Source organism: Callionymus lyra, chromosome 11, assembly GCF_982586985.1.
Source record: "Callionymus lyra chromosome 11, fCalLyr1.hap1.1, whole genome shotgun sequence".
NCBI classification, from domain to species: Eukaryota; Metazoa; Chordata; class Actinopteri; order Syngnathiformes; family Callionymidae; genus Callionymus; species Callionymus lyra.
This window is the reverse complement of record NC_141828.1, coordinates 10,903,136-10,914,522: the sequence shown is the minus strand read 5'-3', so window position 1 is coordinate 10,914,522 and position 11,387 is coordinate 10,903,136. Positions and strand designations below refer to the sequence as shown.

Sequence of the window (11,387 nt, the reverse complement as noted above, 5' to 3'; positions counted from 1 at the left end):
GTGACCCATTAGGAAATTAAAAAGTCCAGCTCTGTACTATACTGAACTGATGCCTCTACTGTTACAAATACTTTACATCTGTGTGTATTTATGATGAGATGAGAAACTTTTTTCCAGGCTGCAAGAATTAAAAAAACATCATTCTCAAAATGCCATTTTGGTTTTTAAAGGTTAATTTTTCGTTCATATTGAATCATCCCGCTTCGTCACGCCTGATGACAAACTAAGTTACAATTCAAGTCTCGTTAGAGTCGCGTTTATCCTGATTGACATTTCATGTGGAATTATGACGAAGATGAGTCACGTTTTTGTTTATGTACAGTAGATTCATGTTGAATGTCAACCCGAGAGTTTTTATTTATTTTAAATCAAAGCACTGACATATTTGCTTCTCATGCTATAGTTAAATTAAATGTTGATTTATTATTAATTTATTTACCTAGCTAGCATGATGACATTTCAATCCTGTAAGACATTTAGAAGATTTCTCTTTCAACTCTGGACCATGTTGACGCACCGCGGTAAGAAACACAGCCTGAAACAACCGCGCAGAGAAAAGACTGCCCGCAAGTAAAACCTCTGCCAGATTTTTTTTGGAACAGTCCGATCCCACGGCTTTGAAGGCCAGCGATAAATAAACCCCACGCTAGAGAGGTGTGAGTGAGTATACGACTTTGTGTAGGATATAAAATAAATGTGACGGATGGCCTGTGTCGAGTCATCAATATCGGTGAAAGTCTGGAGAAAAATTGACTTATTTTTAGGGCGGAAAAGTTTTTAAACTTCAGATCCTTGCATTGATTTATTGTCGGATCACTTCGAGATTCCACTGATGAGCTTCGACAGATGAGAGTAAAAAGAAAAGACAACACGTAATGAAGCAATAAAAACTATTCTACTACTTTTACATCTGTTGATTACCTTATGTGTGTCCCAGCTAGTTGAGGCGAGAGGCAGGGGATACTCTGAACAGGCCACCGGAGACCAACAAGACCATGGGAGTAAACCGGAGTACCTAAACACAGGGAGAACATATGGCACAATGTTTTTACTTTTTTAAAGAAGTAAAACTTGTACAGGAAAGTGAAATTTTGAAAATAATCCAAAAAAAGTGTTCTTCTTCATCGCTTTTTGAATCTCATTTAGACTCTACAAAGAGTCATTACTGCCCCTCAGGTCATCTGGGGAATTGCACCCTCGAAACAGATTTGTTGTCCCGTCTGATGATAAAAATGATACATTTTATTTAAGAGCTCAAATCTCTCAAGGTCGCCGCACAGATATAAGAAAGCGCCATCTCAGCTGAATAAATATTACATCAGCCGGAATCAAAGTGCAACGACCGACGCACAAAAATGACACGTCATTCATAAAATAATGATAATAACATTGAAGGAAAAAATCAATAACAACTTTATATATACAGTTTTTTAAGATAAGATTCGTCCGTCTTTTGAAAAACTAACTCTCACTTTCAGCGAACGACTTCCTCTAATACTCTCTAAGTAACCGGTCAAGGTGACGCGTAGGCATGAAAACAAAATGTGTTAGTGGTATCCCTTGTGTTGTCTGTGGGTCAAGGTGAGTGGAAGGCCCGAAAACAAATGTGTTAGTGGTATCCCATGTGTAATCTCAGGGTCAAGGTGATTGGAAGGCCCGAAAACAAATATGTTAGTGGTATCCCTTGGGTAATCTCAGGGTCAAGGTGATCGGAAGGCCCGAAAACAAATGTGTTTGTGGTATCCCTTGTGTAATCTCAGGGTCAAGGTGATTGGAAGGCCCGAAAACAAATATGTTAGTGGTATCCCATGTGTAATCTCAGGGTCAAGGTGATTGGAAGGCCCAAAAACAAATATGTTAGTGGTATCCCTTGGGTAATCTCAGGGTCAAGGTGATCGGAAGGCCCGAAAACAAATGTGTTAGTGGTATCCCATGTGTAATCTCAGGGTCAAGGTGATTGGAAGGCCCGAAAACAAATATGTTAGTGGTATCCCTTGGGTAATCTCAAGGTCAAGGTGATCGGAAGGCCCGAAAACAAATGTGTTTGTGGTATCCCTTGTGTAATCTCAGGGTCAAGGTGATCGGAAGACCTAAAAAAAAGGTGTTTGTAGTATCCCTTGTGTAATCTCAGGGTCAAGGTGACCCAAAGGCCTGAAAACAAACGTGTTTGTGGTATCCCTTGTGTTGTGTTGACCACCACTGCATATGTATTTATGGAAGCCAGGGAGGTCGTTCACCTTGATCCAGAGACAACACAAGGGTTAAATGTGTGGGTTTCAACACAGCAAGTTTTTGCCCAAGAAAACAATTTTTTAATTTTGGTGTGTGTGGTGTGCAGTTTACTCTCAGGGACTCTCGAAGAACGATCTACGACTCTGGTCAAAAAGGAAGGCAAATATTATGGATGTGTGGGACTTACAGGAATTACTTGCGCTCCCCGCTGTACCAGGACTGGCAGTGCTGCCGACATGACTACAAATTATTGGCGATAAAATAATGAAGAACGCCTCTAGAAGACTTGGCACCAGATCCAGTGAACTACAATAGCTGGAGTGAGTTCACATAATAATTTAGGTTGTTCCTAAAACTGCCATGTCATGATTTAAACTCAAATGGTGGATGTATTTATCTGTCTATATGTTGGTAATTCAAACGTTAGATGTTTGTGTTTTGTTCATTTCATTTCTCGTCTCTATGGAGAAGATTTTGAACTTTAAAGTAAAAAAGTTATATCAACAAGTTATATCTTCGAGTTAAGTTTGTGTGTTTGTCGCAGGAATAAGGTCAGAAAAGGTTGATTCAGTGACAGTATCTACAATAAAACAACTTTGATGTGACTAATTTGTGATGTTTTCAGACCGTGCCTAAAACAGACGAGGGAAAAGCGCTTGGACTGTATTTATGCGAGAGTAGAACTCTAGAACCCTCGCATAAACCTTTTTCATTTGCATTCATTTTAAACAAAGACTAGTTGAACTCTAAATAGATTTTTTTTTCTTAAGGACTTTTTTCTTTTTCAAAATAATTTGAGTGAATATTAAGAATATCTTTGTAAAGGGCAACTATTGTGAAAATCTCCTGACTCACTCACATCTTTCAAATGTTAAAGTATTTCTCTCCAAGATGCAGTAAGTCTCTCATCATGACCATGTTTTAAACGTATTACTTTATAATGTCCTCCCTCGTCTGAAATATCGGCGAACAAGAGGTTACCAGAGCAGAGTCTATTATGATGTAATAATGGCTTCACTCCTCCTCCAGCCAACTGCAATCACGCCCTGCTTTGTTTATACAACAAGTCCCCTGGAGGGGGAGACTTCTGGGATTGATGATGCGTGGTAACAATTCTTGACTTTTGACCAATCACAGCAGAGTGGGTGTGGTTATGGTAAACAAGATTCAACCTCCAAAAAAACAAGTGTGTTTTCAGTGGGCATGGCTTTAGACCATTTTCAAAATATTAAATTAAATAGAGTTTTGTACAGACACTGATGAGTACAATAGAGTCCAAGATATATTTAAGACACACTTAAATCAACACGTTAATGCCCTTTAATTAACGGTATATAAAAATAAAAAGTAAACATTATAGGGTGTTGGAATGTGGCACATTGTTCCGTTGATCGTATGCAGTGTTTTATGAGGACAGGTGAAATGAGGCCCTTGGCAGGAGTGTGCGCAGGCTTAGTGCTCTTTCAGTTGTAAATGTTATAGCAGCAGAAAAGCCACAATTTAGGGAATAGTCTTTAATCCTTTGTGGCATTTACAATATTTTTTGTTTTCAAACATACCAATGTTGGCTTGTCGGGGGTAAAACTCCCAGTTGGAGGTTTAGCTACAATCTAGCTCTTTCTGGAGGGAACTCTACCTTTCCCAGGAGCAGTGGTGGGGGAAGCGTTGGCAGGCGAGCTAAGTCCACAGCAGAGCAACATATTGTGGAAGCAGTTTGTTGACAGAAAAGGTTGCGCAGCCTTTTTTTTTTTTGCCCAAACAAACTTTTCACCTGCTTCTCTCGGGGACGACAGAAGGTGAACCTCGCGGTAAATATGCAGCACATTCGAGCAGAGAAGTCCTTCGTGGTCCAGGAAGAGAACAAGTTAACCTGCGGTTTTGTCTGCTCAAGCATGGAGTCGCTCGCCACGTCCCCCCAGGTGACTCCCCACTTACTTATTTCTCCAGGGCTTCTTCGGGACCAGGGTTGCGGCCCACTCTGCCGAGTCACGTGGGCCGGTGCTGGAGATGATCAATAGTTAATGGGGACATAAATGTAATGACAGTGAGGGAACACATTTCCACCTCAGGAGAGGTGTAGCGGTGTAGAGCAGGGCCGCTGCCACGCAGACGTGAGCCCAGGGCGGTTATGAGTCCACAGCCAGCCACTAATGCTCCGTTAATGATTTCCTTTTTTCCTGCCTGTCAGGCGATCGGACGGGTTCTTTCATGCAGCACTCAGCCAAACGCTCTTTTATACCAGGAAACTAAAAAAAAAAGAGGCAGCTAGTGGGTAGTTATCCGATCTGCTGACCCCCCAAAAGTAGGAGTTGTTTCCCTCTTGATGATGGGGAACTTTTAGAGGAAATGACGAAAAGGTGAAATAAAAAATATTAAATGTACGGCTGCACTGCAGGTAAGTTGTTCGATTTATGTGCTTCTCTATTAAAGGCATTAAGGTAGGAAACACCACAGTTCTGACTTGTTGTTTTTTCCACTTGATACTTTTTGTATGAGCTGTCCAAAGAAGAAAGGTTTAAGTTCCTCTGTCATTATTATCATTACATTACAAATGTTTCAACTTGTTTCAGACAAAAAGTGTAGAAATGCACATTTTGCCTCCATTTTTATCAACCACTGAATGTTAAATTCAGGCTTTAAAATTCAAAATTAAACGTTGATAACAAACAATACATGACTCATAAGTTAATAATAAAAAAAAACTCCCCCACAAAGTCAAGCTGATGTTTATGTTAATTCCGCAAATACCGAAACTTTTTAATTGGTGATTAATGAAAAGAAACGTCACATTTCACATCTATATATTTAAAAATGTTTTAACATAATTTCATGTTTTAACATAATTTCATCTTTTAACGTCTACTCTATTGTTTTTGTCTTTTTTGATTAACTTCATTCTTATCTTTGTTGAATAATAATTAACGTTTATTTTATTTTGACTTTCATTTTATTTTGAATTGATTCATTTGCCATCATGACTAATAAAGTGATTAAACTCGGATCAGGAAGCCATGAAACGAATGTGCTAATTACCCCTCAAGGTATTTATACGATATGTTCTGAGATAAGGATGGCAGGAAATTAAAAAGAGTGGCTCGCTTGAACTCAATTAGAAAGGCAACGTGACCTTTTGTGTGTAACACACAAATGTGTCAACCATCACACGCAGAACCGTTTTATTTCACTCTTTGAATGGAACAAGGACCCTTGAAGGTGATGTGGAAATGATGTATTTCTTTTCACCAGATCGTTTTCCACATTCATCATCCTAGAGCCGTGTTGTAAAACGGTAATATTTTTCCAACAGCCTTTAAATGGAAAATAAGAATAATAATTCTGCATTTCAAGGAAAGAGTTTTGAATAAAAGCGCAATCCAGGGTTATGTGACCAACCAGGAATCCTGTTGCCTGGAAACATGGCTGCCATGTTCCTGTACTAATTGGACTGAGGTGCTGAAGGTTGAGTTTCTAGCAACACGATTCTCCATTTTACTCTAAATAACAACTAGATTTAATTGAACAACATTGGAATTTTCGGACATTATTTACGACCGAGTATCTTTACAGTGGAAGGAACAAGTGTGCGTTTACCATCCTCTTGTTTGTAAATATGTTTAACCATATATATTACTTATTTATTGCTACAAATCATCATCTTTTAATTTTTAAACGTTTACAACAGTATATTTATGTTAACATGTATATTGTATTATTTAGATGACATCATGTCTAAATATTTTATAACATCAGATGTCTCGAAAAAAAAAGACATTTCTATTTTATTATAATTATTTTTAGAATGAAAACAAAAACATTGAAGGTTCCTTGAACCCTTTTTAAGCATGAAAAATCTAATTTATTTGGTCCCTGGTTTGTATATCATAATATTAAATAATTTAAAGCTAAATCCGACAGCATGTAAGCGTTTGAAACTTCGAAACACAAGCCTGACCTTTATCTTCTAAATTATTTAAGGGAAATTGTTCCAGATGTGACCCCGGATCGGACCCCTCCTCCATTTGAATGGCGCCCTCTGGTGGCCGAGAGCGGCACCGCGACGCTCCATTTATTTAATAATTTCCATGTTCGGGGGAATAAAAGTGTCAGTGTGCAGCAGCAGAGGCAGCAGCAGGAGTGTCGGGCTCTGAGCTGAGCACACAGACACGGACCTCCCTCTCTAAAGTTGCGTGGATCACCCACGGAAACAGCCTTTTCGTGGAGCATCATCTTCATTTGTTGCTGTTTTTCAGTCCGGCATCAGTGTGAGGACGTGCACAAGCTGGACCGTGGATCACAGGTGAGAATAATCTGCTTGGGGAATTAAATCATGTTGTGTTTTAATGAAATAATCCTTTTAAATTAATATTTTAAATTCAATGTGTTGATGTTTGGGGTCCAATGCCGATCTGTTGCCTGTCGCACCTGTGGATGCGTGGCTGAGTTTAGATCCCAGGGTCTGGGATGAACAAAAAAAAAATGCAACACAAACATAAGACACATTTTTGTGTTGCTGTTGTGTTGTATCTCATGTCCTCTGGTGCACACTCGCACACCTGACTCAGGCGCCAGCATCTTAAGACAGTGTGACAGTTTTTTTGCAGGGGTCACTGGTCTTTGTTTCGCGTGTTTTTAGTGCAAAAAAAAAACTTTCATTAGATTTAGGTCAGTGGTGAGTTTTACAGTCGGAGGATAGGATTCAATTAGACAGCCCGGCAGCGGTCCCTGGCAGATGGCCTGCGACTCTCGTGTCCTGCCCTTATTGCTCTAATTAAACCCCATCATTTCTCACCCTTTTTTTTCCTTCTTCTTCCTCCTCCATCCATAGGAGCGACTTTTAAACGTGGCATCATTAATCCAATAGTCTCTCAGCTCCGTCAACGCCGAGCCCACTAGCCTGCGCTGTCCAAACATCTCACGTCTCAACCCCCCCCCCCCACCCCCCCATGATCCGCCCTGGCACCCATTGAAGAAGACCTCAAAGTAAATAGTTGCATCCCCCTCGTGCTGTGTGTTCGCGGGAAGATGTTTTATTCAGGATAATTGAAGTGCACAGAAGTGGCGGAGGCAGATTGTCTGTCAGAGTTAATTCTAGCCTGGGGGAGAGCATTTTACTCTCGCTGACTTCCAGTTTGATCCTGCAGAGGGACATTAGTTTTTTGCTCTCCAAGATAAGTGGGACGTGACGCCTGTGTCTTCAGCAACTGTTCCGAGTGGATGAGTGGGAACCGAGCGTTAGTTCCACGTCTGTTGGTGTCGTTAAGAGGCTTTATGAGGGGGGTTTGAGTCTGAATCTACCACTGAACCACTTGATCTCTGGGATCATTGATGTTTACGTTTCAACTCACAATGTTTGATTTGAGCCTCAAAGTGTCTTAAATCAGCTCTAACTGGGCGATATAAAGCACAAGATTTACAGGTGAAGACTCTGTTGAATGTGTCAAACTACAAAGTGAAATGCAACATTGTTCCAGACATGTGGTATAAAATATTGGACGATTTAAACTCAACAATAAGTCGAGGCACATTAACCGATCACACATTAGATTTTATGGTGAAGTACATAGTCCTTCAAGGCACATCTCGGGCTCTGAGGTCTGTGGATCAGAATCTACTGATGGTTCCTGAACACGGTTCAGGACCAGAGGAGAGAAATCCTTCCAGACTGTTGCTCCTAAGCTTTGGAACGATCTTCTTCTCTCTTTGCGCTTGATGGATCTACTGACTCCTTTAAGAAACATCTTAAGACGTTTTTATTTGTTCAGGCTTTTCCTTGATTTTCTAGAACTCCTGTGTTGTTATCAGTTTTATCTTGACCTTTAAAGTATATATTTTATTGAATATTGTTTTGATTGTTTAAGCGCTTTGTGACCCTGGTCTGGATAAGCGCTCTATAAATAAATATTACTTACTTACTTACATGTAAAAAAAAAAAGAAAAAAAAAGGAGTAAACGCTCGTCTGGCCGATCAAACACGTCTTGAATGTTAATAACATGATCAGCGCAGCATCTCAGCTCGTCATATTTTTTCCGTAAATGTTACTTGTCCGGATGTTAAAGTTAGTCGCCTGAACGTGAAAGTTACTCATCCTTCGTTAAAGATACTTCTATTGTAAAAGTTACTTGTCCAAACCTGGAAGTTACTCATTTTAATATATAAAGTACTCGTACTCTTACGAGAAAGTGACTTGTCTGGACTGGAAAATTGCTCGTCCGGTCGTGAAAGTTACTCCATCTAATGCTAAAGCCACTTGTCCTAGCAAAAAAGTTACTCGTTCTTACGTATAAGTTACTCACCCTAACGTGAAAGTTACTTGTCCTGACAAAAAAAGTTACTCGTTCTTACGTAGAAGTTACTCACCCTAACGTGAAAGTTACTCCATCTAATGCTAAAATCAATTGTCCTAGCAAAAAAGTTACTCGTCTTAACGTAGAAGTTACTCATCCGGACGTGAAAGTTACTTGTCTGGACTTAAAAGTTACTCATCCGGACGAGTAACACCAGGACTAGTAAAGTTTCTTGTCTGGTCGTGAAAGTTACTCAGCCTAACTTGAAAGTCACTTCTCCTAGTATAAATGTTACTCGTCTTAACGTAGAAGTTACTCGTCCTGACGTGAAAAATACTTGTCTGGACTTAAAAGTTACTCAGCCTAACTTGAAAGTCATTTCTCCTAGCATAAAGGTTACTCGTCCTAATGTAGAAGTTACTCATCCGGACGTGAAAGTTACTTGTCTGGACTTAAAAGTTACTCATCCCGATTAGTAACACCAGGACTAGTAAAGTTTCTTGTCTGGTCGTGAAAGTTACTCAGCCTAACTTGAAAGTCAGTTCTCCTAGTATAAATGTTACTCGTCTTAACGTAAAAGTTACTCATCCGGACGAGTAACACCAGGACTAGTAAAGTTTCTTGTTCGGTCGTGAAAGTTACTCAGCCTAACGTGAAAGTCACTCGTCAAAGCATAAAAGTTACTCGTCTTAACGTAAAAGCTACTTGTCAGGACTTAAAAGTCACTTGTCCAAGCATAAAAGTTACTGATCCTAACGTGAAAGTTACTCATCTTAACGTAGGAGTTATTCATCTTGACGTGAAAGTTATTCACAAATCTACTTGTCCCGTCCGGATGTAAATGTTACTCGTCCTAAAGTGAAAGTTTCTTGTCCTCAAGTGAAAGTTATTTGCTGGAAAAGAGAATGTTTCTCGTTCTGTATGCTTCCACATTAGACTAAGACTTTCCACTAACTTTAGACAACCTGCAGTGTGACTTGCATTTTTAGATGCAACTGGAGAAGTTACAGATAAAACCTTTCACTATAAACTTAAGAGTTGTTTTTCCTCCTGAGGCGCATAAATAATATCTTGCAGAAAATATTTTTTATTCTCTGTAAAACTCCTTTTCTGTTTATGAGAGCGAGATTATCATCAGGTGTCTCTGAGGGCGTCATCAAGCCATACCACAAAATAAATGTCCAAAACATCAAACCTTTCCTCACACAGAGGTTGATCTATTCTCGTTTGCTCCATCAAAAGATCTTCAAGATATTCTATAATTATCATCCCACTGTTGACACCATCTGTTACCAGTTAGCCTCAACCATGGCAATACAGTGGAGTGGTGTACCGAAAGTGACTTTCAAAGGCAGGCTTTGAAATTTGAACTTCAACTGACTTCTGTTGATGTGGAGGTGTTGTTGTTCTACTTTGAATCTCTCCCAGATGACAAGCTGTCTTTTAAGAAACAGTCCACACAACCTGTCCAGAAAACTCTTGCTCTTGAGTGAGTGAAAAAATAAAAATAAGTCAGAATCGCGTTCACTTAGCTGAGCTCTTACTTCAGAGCGACAAGTACTCGATACTCCTCGTTGCATTGGTCAACCTCCTTCTTTCCTACACATGCGAACAAGACCCCAACATAGTCCTCCACCTGAAGAAGGATCTCGTCTCCAACCTGTTAACACATATTTCTTTTTAAATTTAAATAAAAGTGCACCTGTTTTGTATGAATAATTATATATTTCTCATAAATATGGAAGTTTAAAGTATCAGAAATACTGCTTCTATCACAGTAAATGATCAACTATAGTGACATATTTAAAGCTACATTGCTAATGGGGATTCTATTTGCAGTTATCCTGACATTTATTTCTAAAGAAATAAACACATTCCTGTTGTAATTACACTTAATATATATTTATATTGAAAGGAAACATTGACTTGTTTTGTAGAAAGCGATAAAAAAGTAGTTTTTGTCACCGTTTGTTAACTCGAGAAGCTCCAAGTCTCTTCCAGCGTCAACACTAATGGCTGGTTGTCAGACAGAATGAACTCAGATGGCTTTCATCGATTGTTTCAGATTAAGTACTGGCGACAAATAGAGCTGCAATTAAAAAGAAAAAAAAAAAAAGAATCCAATCACAGCCTAGAATGCCAATTTATGAATCACATAGCTCATCTGTCTTATTGTTTATTCGTCCATTATGTTGCAGGGATTTAATTGCTAACACAAATCATGAACAGATAACTGAGAGGTTTTTATTTCAAATGCAGCAGTAAAATGAAACACAACCGCTTCAGATTTTAGAGGAGAGATGTTTTGACCCGTGCTAAAAATAAAAACTCGGATCAGCACTAGCTACAGGAGAAACATTAGTTCGATGTTACCTTGTTGACACTATATTTGTGACACCTGACCCTTATTATGTCAAATATTACACTATTATCTTTTTATGAATTCATTTTTATAATCAAGAATGGATTTTTCTATTTGTTTAAGTCTTTTGACTATTGTTTATTATTAAAATATGTCTATAATTTCGTGAATTCCACTGCTTTTTTATACGATAATATATTAACATTAGTTAACTCTGTCAATTTTACGTTGTTTTTAGAGACGCAGTGACAATCTATGGACGCAGGAATGCTACAGAGCTAAAAGCTAATTTATTAAAAAAAAAAATCTCCTTGGCAGAGGTATGCGCTGTATTATCTAATAACTTTTTTCAATTTCACATCCTTCTAAGAGACGCAGTGACCAACTTTGGACACAGGAATGCTACAGAGCTAACGAGACCATTTTTTTCAAATGTAAAAATGATCTCTTTGGCAGAGGTATGCGCTGTATAATCCAATTACTTTTTTTTTCATTTCACATCTTCCTA

The 11,387-nt window shown here is 38.8% G+C and overlaps 1 protein-coding gene across 1 annotated transcript in view; it reads left to right on the top strand.

Moving 5' to 3' along the window:
• Nucleotides 1-6,432: 6,432 nt before the first annotated feature.
• The window catches only part of vwc2 (von Willebrand factor C domain containing 2), a 49,471-nt gene continuing 44,516 nt past the window's right edge, over nt 6,433-11,387 (top strand). The window contains exon 1 of the mRNA XM_087802817.1: nt 6,433-6,529. The gene's annotated coding sequence lies outside the window, so the exon portion shown is untranslated. The remainder of the gene's footprint in view (nt 6,530-11,387) is intronic.